Genomic DNA, 16,985 nt, shown 5'->3' on the forward strand with positions numbered 1-16,985 from the left:
AGATTGACGCGTCTGGACGCCTATTGATCAGCCTTGATTTGGGGGGGTTTAACTGTTGCACGGCGTCTACATATAGACTACATGATACATGGTCGCATATAGCTTTGAAACACCCTTTCAATGGATTTAAATGGAGGAGGCTTGGGATGAGCTCTCATCTATCTCTGTGGGAAATGAAATAGGACTTTTAGAGAATAAGTTTTAGAAAACTGCAGAAATTTTTTTTCTCTTTGGTTTCTGGTTTCGAATAAATCAGTTTGATTGAATTTAGTAGGGTGGAGGCTAACGCCTGGGCAACACTTCTGCCTGATGTGTCTTGGTCATTACCACCTGCCTAGCATTTTAATTTGCATCAGAGCTGATTCATCTGATGCTAAACGGCTTGTAGGAATAGGACCGCCACCTTAAGTAATAAATAAAATATTAATTTGAATTCCTTATAAACAACAGTTTTTATTCTTACTACAACTAATGGTTTAGCGCATCTAGTATGACGTCACGTGGAGTGAAATGGTACTGAAATGGGCTTGATGTGTTTCCTAGTTGGAGAGATACGGACAAACAGCAGTGGGCTACCGGTAAAGTGTGCGAGATGCAGTCTTGTTTGCTGATAACCCGTCGCGTGGTGGCAGTGTGACGAGATCCTGAGGATAATTAATGCGATCTAGACCTCACTGCCTTACTGCGAGAGAGAGAGAGAGAGAGAGAGAGAGAGAGAGAGAGAGAGAGAGAGAGAGAGAGAGAGAGAGAGAGAGAGAGTCAGTATGACGTACAGTTGTTTGATGTACTTAAATAAATAAATAAATACATAAACAAACATATGGCACGAAGACACATTAGACCTCAGTTAATAAATAACTGAAACATCTACAGTCTAATAAGATGGTTTGCTTGTGGTTTAAGATGGTCTTGCTGGTCTCCTACCCTGTCCAAACTGGTTGGCGTGCCTAAACTCCCTTTCAACAGTAATCGGAAGACCATTTTAGACTGGTTTACAGTAGGCATATGCTTCCTGGTTTAACATCAGCAGGCCTTAGGACTACACTTAATTATGAACATATATGTCTACCGATGCTGAATAAATAACTCACTGACCTAAACACCAGTTTCTCCACATGAGTCCAGGTCGTAGATTCATATAAATGTAATCTCTACTTATTTCTTCATTGTAAAAATGTTTTTTTTTTTTAATTAATTATCACAACATGACATATGGAACATTCTGGTTGAATATAGATCATGTATGCGCCATATCTAGTAGATAAATTCTGTACAGGAATTTTTTATTTATTTATTTATTTTTTTTGGGCTTTTTAGTATCTACCAACCTTCGACAACCTACACTCTAAAAAATGCTGGGTTGTTTCAACCCAAATTTGGGACAAATATGGACAAACCCAAATGTTGGGTTAAAAATGTAATTTAAAATTTGAACCCTTTTTTTAAAATTACATTTTTAACCCAACATTTGGATTCGTCCATATTTGACCCAAATTTGGGTTGAAACAACCCAGCATTTTTAAGAGTGTAAAATTTTGCAGCTTAAACAACATGAAGACGAAATTGAAGTAAAACATGGACTGGCTGTCAAATAATGGAAGCATGTTCTCATTAACAGAGTCTTTTTTATTTGCATAACATAATCTCACAAAACAGCAGTGCTTGTTCAGTTTGTTTATTCTAAAAAAATTGCTTAATAAATCATCGTTTATTGGGAAAACTAATATACGAGTCTAAGGCTGCTGTGATGCCTGCCTAGTTTCAACAGCCTTTTCTATCTCACTTATTTCAAATTAGTTGCCATAAACTGACCACAGATCACCAGCTAGAAGCCAAACGTCGGCTCAGTGGTTAACATACGGACAAGTCCTGAGGGGACAGATTAATAGCTGGAAGAGGCATCATACTTGGGAGCAGTTTCCTATCTTACAAGTGTAAAATCCAGCATGTTACAGTTCGCCGCTGTGTAACACTGCCTCTTCTCTGGCTCGCCTGAATGAGGCTTTTAATCTCCATGAGCAAAGCATGGCTGTTGAAGAGCCAGGTGCAGAGCAGGGTCATTAAAGTCCCCAGATGTCTGCAGTCTCATGCATTTTAGGGACTCCTCTTCTACAAAAAGCACGGTTTAAGGTTGTTTGTGTGAGTGTGTGCACCACTTACAGGATGATTTCTAGCAGCCGCGGCGTGCATGTTTGAGGCTTGTTGTGTGACATTTCTGTTGCGTCTCCCGTCAATCGACAAATGGCTCACTGCCCTCAGGTTAGAATTCAGTCTCGTGGGAAATTGAGCAACCTTGATAAAATGGATCCAATTAGATGGTTTCTGTTTGCCAGTGGACATGTGAAATGAACATAAAGGGTCATGAACACCTCATCTGAATATGTTAATCCGTGCTTCTGCTACCGAGCGTACTGTTGCTGCCTGGATATGCATCACCTTTTCTCCCGCACTGAGCAGAATCGATTGAGAGTTCGAGTGATTCTCTCACAGTAACAAAGGGTTGCTCAGTGGATCACCCGTAGTTTTACCTGAACGAATCTTCTGTTCTTCTCCTTAATAGCTCCTGGTTATCAGTGTTGCATTAGTCACACACACCTACTTCGCTCTTGATTTGACTAGATTTGAAGTGTTAAACAGCTTGCAGTACAAAAAAAAAAACAAAGACATTGACAGATGGATGGGTTTTCAGAAGGGATGATGTTTGAAGAGAAAGGTCTCATAAAACCCTGTGATGTTGGGTTTTGTGGTTATTTAAAAAAAAAAACATCAACAAACACGTTTAAAAATGTTTAACAAGCCTTCCCTGTAACATGGTGAGTACATACAGACCATAAATATTTATTGCTTTAATTAAATAATCATGAAATCTGGTAATGCTGAATTAATTTACAGATTTTAAAGCAACACCAAGGAACTTTTCCTCTGCGGTCCCCCTACAGCCTGGAAGCGGAATTGTCCGTTACCGCTGTCGTAAATAATTTAGCCTTCCGCATCCTATGTCGCACACACACACTCGCTGTTTATCAGGCTATGGCAGACGTTTCATTTAACCTATTGTAAGTCGATGTACCATCACAAGGGTGTTGGAAATATAATGAAGGTTGAAAAATGCTAAGTGTTACTTAAAATATTCATTTCGTATTAAAATTAAGTTTTGTATTAAAGATATGAAACTGTGCATTACCCTTGCATTCGTTTTGCAAAGGTAAAATTTAGTCATTTGCATTCTTTTTGAATTAGTAGAATAATAATATAATGTATTATGAATGACTCATTGAATCGTTCAGTCAAACGATTCTGGAATTCATTCCTGAATGAAACAAGTGAATCATTGAATCATTAACTGAACCAGTAGGGTACACAGTCCTGGTTGAAACTCTTTTTCATATCCTGGTAGCGTTCAATAATAGAAGTGGTCTAAATATTAAAACAGTGTATTTAAAAAAGTGTTGGGATCAACCGTAACAGCTACAAAGACCAACTACAAGCTACAAGTTAGTCTGCCAATGTTTTTCTTCAAGACTGTTCATAACTTTTTAAAGTTAGTTACATAAAAATGTACATTGGTCTGATTTGATTATCCCTAACTAACTGCTGATCATACTAGTTCTTAAGACACTGTCTTAAAGGGTTAGTTCGCCCATTTAAGACATGGAGTTGTATGCAATCCTTACCAGCACTATACAGTGTATACACACTGACCCACTCTGTTGTGACCCCCTGGTCAGAGTTCTGACCGCTGGAAGTTTTTTAATGAAGTACTCCCGGTTATTTTCCGGGGCCACAAAACTGTGCGTTTTTACGTGAAAAAATGATTTGCGTTTCAAAGCTTGATTAATTTACCACACAAAAAACACGCCGGGCAAAATTCATACCTCAGTTTTAATGCGGCACTATTTTCTATTCATTTCTATCAATCCGCGCTGCCGCAACGTCATCAGTGCGCACGTTACGATCAGCTGTTGATATCGCGCGACTCGCTGACAACAGCTGTGTCCCAATGTGAAGGCTGCATCCTCCGAAGTCCGTATTTGAAGGACGCTTGGCCGTATTTGAAGGCCGATTGCGTCACAGCCGCGCGACGAAGGACGTCCCAATTCAAAGGCTGCATCCGCGAAGGCCGCATTTAAAGGCCGATTGCGTCATCGCGGTGGGATGAAGGCTGTCCCAATTCAGTTATGCATCCTCCGAAGGCCGTATTCGAAGGCCGGTTGCGTCATTGCAGCGCGACGAAGGCTTACCTGTTTTAAAAGCGACGCCAAATGCACCCTTCGTTTCCCTGTGAAAGGAACGATACATAAATGGACACTTCGCGGACTATCCTACCCGATCCTACCCCATAAATCATTGCGCGGGTGACGACAGCATTTTTATTTAAAAAAAGGGTGGCCGAGAGTTCAGTGGTGGACGGCAAATTCACATTTAAATGTAAAAGTATTATGTGTTTATTTACTCAAATAGCCAGAGAAACCAGTGTTAACAGCCAAAAGTTGTTTTTTTTTCGTTTTTTTTTCTTTCTTATTTATCTTACCTTATTCGTCAGCATTGCATGGTTTTGTCAAGTGGAAATGCGAAAACGGCTTTTATAGCCTTGTATTGTATTTCTTGTACATTGTATTTCTTTATTATTCATTATTTCATTATTTTATGCAACTTTAAATGTGTACACAAAAGATCGCTCTGGATATTTGTTTATTTTTGTAAGGGTCTCTGAGTGTTTGCAAGGTTGATACATTTAAACTATAATATACTTTTGTTTTGTGTCGTTTAATGTAAAATGTGTAGTGTTTTCCCAGACTCCCACTGGTTATTTTAAAAATTAAAGTAACAAATTGTTGGTCCATTGTCACAATATTAACAAATTGTTACTAACTTCAACTTTGTCCCATATCAAAGTGCGCACCTGAAGCGCTCGGACCGGTCTAGCCTGCGGAGGATTGTTCTTGTCGCCTAGCAACTGTGACTGACAGCTGACGACGACGAGCGGGAGTAACGACGTTTGCACTGGACTTTTTATATCCAACTGGTTTAAAATATTCAAATAGGATTGACAGCCTGTATATATATATATATATATATATATATATATATAAAAAAGAAAACCATACAAAATCGCATCAAGGTACGATTAACATTTGAATATAGGCTATATATGTGCCTATGTTTTATCATTATTATTTTTTATTTCATTACAATATTTACGTAGGTTAACACCCAATATTTGAACAGTTTACAGTGTAATCTGGCTATTCGGGACGCAGCCTCTAGCATTAAACCAGCTCTGGCCAACTCTTGAGCCGAAAATACATGACTCGAAATATTTTCTTAGTGGTTATGTGAATTGAAATTATGTGATTTTATATATATTGCCCCTCATTTAAAGACAGGAAAATATAAAACAACAAAATGACAATAGCCTTTCTCCATAGCTGTTTACTCAGTTTCATTAAATGAATGATCAGGGTGGCAGCTGTACTCTCGCTCCGTTGCTTGGCGCCAGGAGCAGTAATAGGGAACACCTGGTTGCGCAATTAGGAAATCCCACGAAGGCTACATGAAGCGTCCTTCGAAGGCCAAATAGGCTGCATCCTTCGAAGTCTACAGCCTTCGAAGTGCGCAGCCTTCACATTGGGACACAGCTAACATGTCTGACTGCGAAACTTATGATGATGAAACGAATTTTAGCACAATGTCAGACGGATCAGATGATGAAAGTATTTTTAGCACAACGACAAAGGGATACCTGAAGTGATACATGAACCGGAGTATACTGATGCCGAACTAACCTATCGATTGACGAGGAGGCCAGCTGTCTGCATTAGCTGCATCCAATGACATTTTCCCTGCAATGCTAAACCTGGAGACGTTCTTCTACGTACCTAAACTCAATTGGAAAAAGCGACCCAAACCAGCTGGACTGACGGTCAGATGTTGGCTGAGTAAGTGTGATCGCTCACGTTGCTTTGTAGTTTTTTATTTAAGAATTTAACGTTGTCTTGACCAGTTGGCTATATAGGCTAATAAGCCTAGTCTATCTGACTGCTTTATTATTATTATACTGAGTGGACAGTAATACAATTATTAATAAATTAATAATTGTATTACTGTCTTGACACAAAATGTCTCATCAGCTTGTTTACCGTATAGTTTAGACATGGGATCATAAAGTTAGCTTACCCGTGGTAGGTACTGGTAGCAAACAGCAAAACTCTTTAAAATATTTTTTTTTTCCCTTTTCCTCCTTGGTTGGGGATGTAATCGTCTTTTCTGAAGTGAGCACACACACGAAAATCCTTTATTCGGGATATTTTAGCTCCCATGGCAACCAGCCAAAGCTGTCTCATAGGAAACATGAAAACGATGGAATCTGAACTTTGATCCCGGAACATCCTTGTGGTCACAGCCTGGGAATTTACAAGTTCGCACTATTGTTAATGTAATACTTTTTACATAGTAGTCAATCGATTGTCAAATTATGGAACAGCTGATCGTAACGTGCACACAGTTGACAATGACAGCAGCGCGGATTGATAGAAATGGATAGAAAATAGTGCCGCATTAAAACTGAGGTATGAATTTTGAACGGCGTGTTTTTTGTGTGGTAAATTAATCAAGCTTTGAAACGCAAATCATTTTTTTCACGTAAAAACGCACAGTTTTGTGGCCCCGGAAAATAGCCGGGAGTACTTTATTTAAAAACTTCCAGCGGTCAGAACTCTGACCAGGGGGGTCACAACAGAGTGGGTCCGTGTGTATACATTATAGTGCTGGTAAGGATTGCATACAACTTCATGTCTTAAATGGGCGAACTAACCCTTTAACATAATGGCTAAGTTTATGCAACTGGCCCCTGGTTTTTCATTTTGGTGACTTGATGTCAGGTATAATAAATATGGAATGTAGCATTTTCTTGTAAAATTACCTGCTGTTTTATTGCCTTGCTAGTTTTTTTCTCTTGCATTTGATGCTTGGTGGCGTGCAGAGTGTTTACAAGCATACCCAGCCTTATTTTGCATTTTAATTATTGTGTGTCTAGAGAAATAACTTAATCCCCAATTGCAGAAAAAAACATAATTTTGGGGTACACCATTAAAGAAATTCAGACTCAAGCCAGTCAATTCCCATTACAGTTTTAGTGAATTATGCATGGGATTGTCAGACGACGTTAATGTTGCGAACCGCCAACCCCGTCGTTACCCAGCTACCCAAAAAATGTGTTTTGTGAATTAGTTCTGAAACGTCCAGCTTTTTAAACGTTTTTTCTTTTTTTTTTAGCTTAAAAAAAAACGTTTAAGCTTTTTTTTTTCTTGATTATGCAAACATTGCATTTTGCAAACAATATAGGAATGCTACTTTTGAAGGTTCTCTAAAAATTTTGAAAATATTTTAAAAACTGTTTGACATCCAAAATAAAATAAAAAAATCCGTTCTATCAACGTTACTGAAATAATGTTAGCCAGAACGTTAGCGTTCCCTGTCAGCTGGGTATTGATGCCCTTTGTGTGCCATTACCAAAATGAGTGCACATTCAATGCATACTATAATATATTACTCTATCTACAAACCAACAGCTTTTTAATGCCAGGCAGCTTCCACGGTGGTCTCTTATATCTTGAGTGTAGGTTATTAGGGGCCAGCAGGGGGCACTAACAATTTCATTAGTATGATCTATGGTCCCGATTACCACCTTTTCAGCCATAGCTTGTAATAAAGTGTCAAGGAAGAGAATAACAAAAGGCCCTGTCCACAAATTAGATGATGTTCAGAGTACTGACGCACAATGGTAGGCTACATGAGTGATAGCGGAGTCATGACCTCACTACATGTAAAGGGCTTTCAGTGCATGAAGTACTTCTCAAGTGCACAGTGATTCATACAATGGTTTTATTTTGACCCAGAAGAGCTGATTTTGAAGGTGTATGAATGCAGTCTCGCTTTCTCTCAGTAAGGACTGAATCAATTTCTTTGTGTTGATACACTGTAGAAAAAAAAGAGAATAAAAAAAAAGAAAAAAAAAATGAGGCAGTGTTGCCGCATATACAGCCACGGTGACCTTAGAAGAGTGAAAGACTTCCAGGGAGACAGCTGTGCTGGAAAAATGTTCTGATTGGACCCTGTGTCTGTCAGGAGGGCTCAGGTGCGGAGGTGTGGAGCTGTCTGTTTTATTCTCAACACTACCTGTTGTGACAGAGTTGCTCACTCCACACACCTATACAAATTCACAAACACATTTTACAAACTGCTAGTGCAGCCACAGTGTCAAAAAAAGAGAAAAGCTGTGTTTGTTTTCATCATGCTGGAATACATCTGTACTCCTGCAGTATTCAGAAGCTGCTTGCTATTCAGAGCGGAGGTTCATGGAGCGCTGTGTGCACTGTGGACAGTGTTTTACTCTGTTTATACTATCAAAGTATTTCCATTTTGGGAAACTTTTACTTTACTACATGCAAAATCATAATAGGTTTATTAGGGTTGTGCCCCATTCAGAATTGAATTGTGCATGATTTTTATATTTCAATTACTGTAAATTCCTGAATTTGAATTCAATTTGACCTCAGTTTGAATTAAGTTTATGCTCAAACAGGATGCAGATATGCAAAATGAAGTTGAATAAGTAAAAGTCAGGAGCGTTTGTAAAGAGTTTCATGCTAGCTTGACAGAGCCTTGTTTGAAAGTTAAAGTACTTTAAAAAAGTGTATTAGGCCAAACAAAATTATTAGATGGATGGATGGATATATAGATAGATAGATAGATAGATAGATAGATAGATAGATAGATAGATAGATAGATAGATAGATAGATAGATAGATAGATAGATAGATAGATAGATAGATAGATACATACAAACATGCATACATGCATACATGCATACATACATACATACATAGATGCATAGATTTCACAAGCAAATGTAAATACTTTTTCAACAATTACTCAAGTAGACATTTAAAAGCAATACTTTTACTTGAGTAAAATCAGGGTACTGTAGTTGTCCTTTAACTATACGTCAACCACTGGCTATAATCAAAAGCAATGGTGTGAAAACCGTAATTAAATCAATGTTTATGTTTCTGTACAGTGCTATTTTTATCAGAAGACTGGCAAATTTCCTAGAGATGTTGGACCTAGACCTCTGCCCTCCATTGCACAGTACAGAGCCAGACCTTTATGGGTCAACTTCTGTGAATGAAGAAATCACATCAAAGTCTATTCTGAAGTGCATTGGCTTGACAGAGAGGAGTCCTTCGACGAAAGCCAATGGCAATGATTCAGGGGAGGCGGGAATGTGTGGCGTTATATGATTGACCTTTTGCCTTGTGAATTTGCAAGCAGGTCGCATGCGGCGTGGCTTTCTCGTTCGATTCATTTCCGCCTCATTGTTCTCAGCCGAGATGCGTTTAGTACAGTCAGTGATATATTTGCGGCCTCATTGTTTCACAAGCGAGGCTTGTTTGTGACCGCTGCTCATGGGGAGCCTCTTGTTTGAGGGGAAAATGGTTGTCAGTACGATCTGGGTCCCCTGGAATCGAGTCTGCCTCATGCCGAGCTTCTCTGCCAATTTCCTCAAAGCTCATTTACTCTTTTCTCCCTCCAGTTCCCCGCACATATGTTGTTTCCCTTTCATAGACAGCAGATATAAATTATATCTCTTTGAGTTCGCCACAAATACCTCTGGAGCGATATTTTTGTAGCGGCCGTCAATTGAAGAAGAATGACACGGATACCTGTCGTCGGCTAGAGGACACATCTGGACGAAGATCTGGATGAGGTGACCCCTTGACCTTTCGTTCCTGGGCTTCTGGCTACAGTGGAGGATGCAGCTGCTCACCATGGTGTCATTATAGATGATTCCATAAATTAATAAACACATTTTCTGCCAAAACTCCCTGCACTGATAATACTATCACAGTGCTTGTGTCTATGACACACTCCAAAAAATGCTTTTGGGTGAAATATGGACAAACCCAAATGTTGAATAAAATTCAAATGTAATTTAAAATTTCAACTTCCAATTTCAACTGTACATTTTTATTTACATTTTTAACCCGACATTTGGGTTTGTCCACATTTGACCCAAATGTTGTGTCAAAACAAATTTGGGTCAAATATGGACAAACCCAAATGTTGGGTTAAAAATGCAATTTAAAATTTTAACCGAACTTCAACTTTCACTTTCAAATGTACATTTTTTTAATTATATTTTTAACCCAACATTTGGGTTTGTCCACATTTGACCCAAATTTGGGTTGACATAACATTTTGTCAACCCAAATTTGGGTCAAATATGGACAAACCCAAATGTTGGGTTAAAAATGTAATTTAAAATGTTAACCCAACTTCAAATTTCACTTTCAAATGTACATTTTTTTAAATTACATTTTCAACCCAACATTTGGGTTTGCCCACATTTGACCCAAATATTGTGTCAACCCAAATTTGGGTAAAATATGGACAAACCCAAATGTTGGGTTAAAAATGTAATTTAAAATTTTAACCCAACTTCAACTTTCACTTTCAACTGCACATTTTTTTAATTAAATTTTTAACCCAAAATTTGGGTTTGTCCATATTTGACCCAAATGTTGTGCCAACCCAAATTTGGGTTGTAACTGTACTTTTTTTAATTATATTTTTAACCCAACATTTTGGTCTGTCCACATTTGACCCAAATTTGGCTTGAAACAACCCAGCATTTTTGAGAATGCAGAGTCAACAGAATGTTGATGTTTTGCCACATTTAAAATAATAGATGCCCCAAGCGAACTGTAATTCTTAAAAATATATCTCATACTGTCTTATTTAATGAAGCATAAATAGCTTCAAGCTTTCCTGCTGAACGGGTTTCTTTATAACATTGTTATTTTAAGTTTAAGGTGCCACTTCAGCTGAGTTGTACCACCACAATAACCTATTTAAACTTGTGCAGAGTTTATTATATAATGCTTTTCTACTCTGTTCCGGCTCAAATGTCGCTGAATCACAACGCCCCCATAAGTTCATCAGATAACGTAATCTCAGTGCACAATCTAATTAAAATGGCAAACATTTTAAATTGGTACGTGCTATTTTAGGAGCCTGTCCATGCAGTTTGAGATATGCAAAAAGCAACTTCATCTGTTTTACCTGGGTCAAAGTCACCTTGAGACAAATTGTTCTAGTCCAGCAAGATTTAAAACCAAATTCTGAGTTACGGCCCTTCACTTTACATGGTTGATTGTGCTTGCTGTGAATGTTGATATTAATCATGCTTAGCATAATTAAGATTCATCATCACTAAGCATATTTGGTCAGGAGTTATGTCACATGGTCTGTCACATGATGTCACAACGGTTCATGACAGGAGGTTAGTTTTAAAACAAAGTGGCCTTTTAAAAGATTACTTTGAACGAATGGGGACTTGTTATAATCTGCATTGTTGTGAAGAGCTTGGCTTGTTGCCTTGAACGGTGTGAAACGAGAATGACTTTGTTCCAGCTGTTAGCTGTTTCCCTCAGTACCTGCAAAGGCTGCCAATCTAATGCTGGAGAAGTTTTGGGAGCACTTTCACTCCACAGAGGAAAAAACAAGCTCTTGTTTCAACAGAATTTATGTGCTTCAATAGGCCGAGTTGGACTGGCTAAGGGCGAGAGTTATAATGACTGTGTTTAATTGCACTATGATTTATTATTATTGTCCTGGCTAAGCTAGTATGCACAAAGCTACTGTGGCATTATTTAAGTGAGGTTTCATAATTAGTGATATTATTTGGTCTTGTTAAAAGGTTTAATTGACTTTTAGTGCTTTAATTACTCTGTGTTTGAGAACAGACCAGAACACATGCGTCTCAACTATGAGGTCGATCAATAACTAGTAAAGGGGAGAGGATTGTGGAGCCGGTTTTGTTGTAATTATGAAGTCAGCACCACGTTCTGTCCGCAGAGCCACAGAGCCAGATGTCTTGGTAGGTGACAGAAACGTTACACTTTCATTACATTTATATATTCCAACACTTTGTCAACTTTAGTATTGGGTAAACAAAAACTTTGTGCTTTATTGAATTTAAGTCCAGTCCCAAGCCCCATCTCTACAGTGCATGAACATGTCACGTCAAAGGCAGCGGACAGGAAAAAAGTCCATTTCATGCTTTTTAGAGCCTTACGGAAAAAACCTGTCACTCGTAAAGCATCTAGACTACTATATCAAATAAATAAATAAATACATGGCTGATATAGACTTGTTGCAAGAATATAATTTATTTAGAGTCAATATATTTTAATGCAAACATTTTTAGAACGCATCGCATTCCTATTCTATTGCGATGCACGTGACACTTCATATGCGCTGTATTCAAATTATTATTCAAATTATTAATAGATTGTGAAATTTCTGATATTCACATTTTGTAATGAGTGTAAATACATTTATTTTGTATTTTAAAAACTGCTATAATGATTTCGTTTGTTGATCGGTCAGTTAATGGGCTGTGCACCAGCATGTTGTTTCAGTAAAGGAATTTTTCTTTTGGATTTATGCGTAAATTCACCCACTTCTCCCGGAAAACACAGGAGTGAGCTTCTGGTGAGCTTAGGAAAGGATAGAGTTAACTTTATAATACTATAAGTTTTGTGGTCTGCACCACTGACTATGATCCGCATATGATCCGCTGTGCTGTCGCGTCTCTGGACTGGATCTAAGGGGATTCGCGTGACATTAACGTGAAACCAGACTTCATTCGCCCCAATGGAAAGCATATTTACACTGTCTGAATCGTTCCCTATCCCCTATATAGTGCACTATGTGCCATGTAAGCAATAAGGTACGAGAGGCTGTGCTGTATTATGAATAAGTAGCAACTAAAGAGTGTTGTTAGGCTCGACGCGAAGCAGATTAACACCTTCAGCCGCTATTTATTCACGATACAGCACTTGCCTCGAGTACCTTATTGCTTTCATAAAATGGTTACCACACAAATAAAATATTTTTAAAAAATCACTAAAAGCCTTCCTTCCGCTAGAGAAAAAATAGTCCCTGACCGTGAACAGCAACAACGTTCTAATATGTAATATGAATAAAGTTCAAATAAACACAACATACTATAGACCCCTTTTGCGCCGACGTCACAGTTACGTCACGGTGCTAGCTGGAGGCAAAACAAAGTGAAAACTGGAGGCGGCCAATGCAAACCAGCACAGATTCGGCTACATAAATTACTTTTATTATTTTTAAATGTCATTTCATTGTGTTGTTTGGTGCAAGTATCGATGAAAAATGAATATGCTGTATCTGGATTTTTTATTTCTTGAAAATATTCACATCATTAAAATCACACCGTAATGACACTCTTTACATTGTCGTCTTCTCTGCCCTGGCTCGGCAGAACTGCGGATCATACACACACGTCTTGTACAGGACCATTCAGCACATAGTTATAGGCATCTAAAGATTTGTATGCCCTCAGTTTCTCTTTATGATCGGTTTCTCAATAAGGTAGGTGTAGAAGTCAGGCCACTCACCCGAGGTAACGTACGTTAATCCTGTCAGATCATCCATGCATTTAGTGAGCGTGTAGGCAGCTACGGGTCGGCCAATCTGGTTCTGTCCGTTAAAAATAACTTTTGGAAATAACAATCGCGGCCCTGGAGAGTGAGTGACCTTACACATTAAGACAAAATCTGATTTTCTCCAGTCATTGTTAAAAAACAAGCTAACAAAACTTGCTAACTAGCGTTAGTGAAGCGGCCAGAGGGACCTTTCTGCCTCCACCTAAGCTCCGCCCACAAAAAAAACGTCACCATGTTTACCAACTGTAAAAGGGTCTATAGGAACCGCAGTGTTGCGCAGTGATACATAGAACCGTTGGGTGAAGCGGTCATTCATCATGAATAAAGCACAGCTATTGACCAATCAGAATCAAGGATTGGAACTAACCATTTTATAATGATCCATATTGGCGGAAGTGAGAGACTGTATGTTTTTTTAACGATTCGATCTTCTAAATGTTGATTTTGTCATTATTTTGGAGCACACTAGCTTATAGATAAACAGTGAGACTAACATATTGATAATAAAGACAAAAAGTAAAAAAAAAAAAAAACGTACATTTTAATTTCATGCCATGAGGACTTTAAAACATTAGTGTCCGTTCTCACAGAATGCATTTTCATTTTCTTTTTCTTTAATGCATTTTCTTTTTTCTTCTAACTTAAGCCAGCTCCTTGTTTCCTTTCTGCTATTATTGGACAAATTGATTAATTCAGGTGTGCCTGACCTCAGTAGTCATGGTAACAATAATAAGACACACCTGAATTAATCAAGTTTGGCCAATAATGGCATAAAGGAAACAAGGAGCTGGCTTAAGTTCAGGAAGTAGAGCAGCTGTACAAGAAGTCAATTGCACTCTCTTCTTTTGTCTTTTGCATGACATGGCTCACTCTCTAGATGCTACTTTTCCATAGTTTTCCAATGTAAACCTGCTAGACAGACAGTTTGACCTTTGCGCTTGCGTGCATCACGACATGCCGTCATAAATACACTGCACTCGTATTAAAGCAAGTTGAACTTTTTAAAAATACATCCCTATAATTCCAGTCTTGCATCTCATGTTTTTCAACAAACAAAAGAAATGGCCTCTGTGTGAATGGCCCCTAATTAGATGTCATTATTCTAATCATAACATAGCTAATATTAGCAGTGGCTTGGTTGGGTTTGTGTGGTAGGCTACCATTTCATGAGAATCAATAATGTAGCCTATATATATATCATGCAATCTGACACACAAAACCATTGATATCACACAGTCTTTGCTTTCCACCACGATCACTCTGGGATCGTATCGTACGATCTGACAAGCAACAATAGTCAAGTCAGAACAAATGGCACAGTGTGCACCCGCGTTACGTCCCTGTCAGTCAGTGTAATTCCAACAAGCAGACATGAGCAATGCTGTGTTTGATAACACCTAAAGTCTCCGAGCTCAATATCTGCATCTCATAACAACATTAGAGGAATCACACACCAACACAAGCTTGTGTGCATGTCTGAAGGCATAGGGTTTCGCTGCTAGTTAGCGGGAAGACACAAATCCCTCTAATTACCTTGAGAACGTTTGACATTTTTCAGAAGTTCAAGGCAGGTGTAATTAATGCTGGTGGATGCATAAAGCGCTGCACTGTAAGGATTTTTTTTTTAATAATAGAGTTTTTCTATTCCAGTTGAGCAGTACTCAAACCATCTCCTCTCCCCCCAGCTGACCTGTCCTGACATTTGGCATTTCTGAAATTACTTTGCTGATACGACCAATACTTGGGAATGAAAATGCTTACATTTTCTAAGAGGCTCCTTGGCTAATTGGCTTTCAGTGCAGTTTTGACAGGAACCAGTGCTCATAATAAAACCCACCAATAGAGTCGCCGTATATCTATGCATACATTTCTGTAATCATTTGATTTCTGATGATGAGAGGAAGCACATAAGTTTCCTCGGATCAGGTCCTCTTCAAGTCAAGACTCTCCTGCGCTTTACATTGTTTCTCACACCCAAGAAGATTAGGCACTTCTGGAAATCCCACGTGTGAAGTGAAAGGTGTCATTTGACCTGTTATTTACATTCATTTGTGACTTTTCCCAAGTCTGCGAGTTTAGTTGTTTCACACCACCACAGACTGTTATTATCTATTAAGAATGTAGGGCTGTGTGTGCAGCTGCTCATTGTTACTTCTTGTGGCATAATTATAATCTGCACCCAAAGTAGCAATTGATACCACTTAATTGGATCTATATAAACATTAACTAGATTGTAATGTCAGATATAAAATATCTCTGAATTATACATTTGATTTAGCGACTAGCTTTAAGGCCTGTTCAAAGCAAGTCAAACACAAAAATATACAATAAAAAGCAAACCACATTTTAAACCATCACGATATGGTTTATTCTGTTTGCACAGTCATATTTGTTTTGAATGAAATAAGATGTTGCCAGTAATACGCCTTATTCACGACAGCGCCATCTTTGATTTTTAATGAGAATGAAAGCGAGGCTGTGAGGGATAAACTTGCATCTCTTCAATGGGCTGTACTGTTATTTAATGTGTTTCCGGATTGTTCTGCTCATGAAACACTGGAAAAATATCTTTCCAAGAAATGTCAGTTGACAAAAAACTCCCGACAATGTAAGATGTGGAAAATTGTAATTAATCTAGCCGCTTTATTCAGCTTTTTACAGCGGATGCCATTGGAAACATGGTAAGTCTATCCCTCACAGCCTCACTTTCATACCTGTCATGGCGCTGCTCTGAATAAGGTCTATGCTTTCGGGATCAAGTGCTTTAGGCATCAAGTGATCATTGAGTGATTCATTCAACCGAATTGTTTGAAAGCATTGATTCAGTCAGGAAAGTCAGATGCCTTGCCGCAAATGCCACATTTGATATGTTCTTATGGTCTTGTGGACTTACAATGAAGTCCAGTGAAGTCCACATTTGTTTATTTAGGTTTCAGAAAGGTGCTTGTGTGCACCCCATTCAGGTTGATATGCATCTTTGATGCACACTTTGACCTGAAGCGAGCTCCGCAGAAGACTTCTACCCATAAGTATAAGCAACGTCACGAAAGTGCGGACCCAGACACACAGTGAGTGTGTTAGGGTGCCATTTGGGACAGGGCCAGAAGCGACTTTTATTATGATTGAGTTGATTCATATTCTGATTCATTAAATCACTGATTCATACAGTGAGTGTCTTTATCAGTGAGTCATTTATTTGATTCTTTTGTGACTGCAGCTTATTAGTCAATGTTAATTCAAAGATACAGGCCTCCATTTTTGTGAGTTTATGTTAAAGGGATAGTTCACTTTGAAATTAATTTTTGGTATGTTTTAGCTTACTTCAAGGGCATCCAAGATGTACGTGTCTTTGTTTCAGCAGTTGTTTGATATTTGAAGAGTTCAGATGCAAAAGCCTCTAAATGCCATTTGAAATTTTCTTCTTTAATGATGATTTTTATCAAG

General features: G+C 38.4%; 1 protein-coding gene across 6 annotated transcripts in view; it reads left to right on the forward strand.

The window, feature by feature from the left end:
• csmd3b (CUB and Sushi multiple domains 3b) overlaps window positions 1-16,985 on the forward strand; it is a 636,199-nt gene that overhangs the window by 797 nt on the left and 618,417 nt on the right. The gene's annotated exons all lie outside the window — the stretch shown is intronic.

Source organism: Pimephales promelas, chromosome 18 (genome assembly GCF_988280905.1).
Source record: "Pimephales promelas chromosome 18, fPimPro1.hap1.1, whole genome shotgun sequence".
In the NCBI taxonomy this organism is placed as follows: domain Eukaryota; kingdom Metazoa; phylum Chordata; class Actinopteri; order Cypriniformes; family Leuciscidae; genus Pimephales; species Pimephales promelas.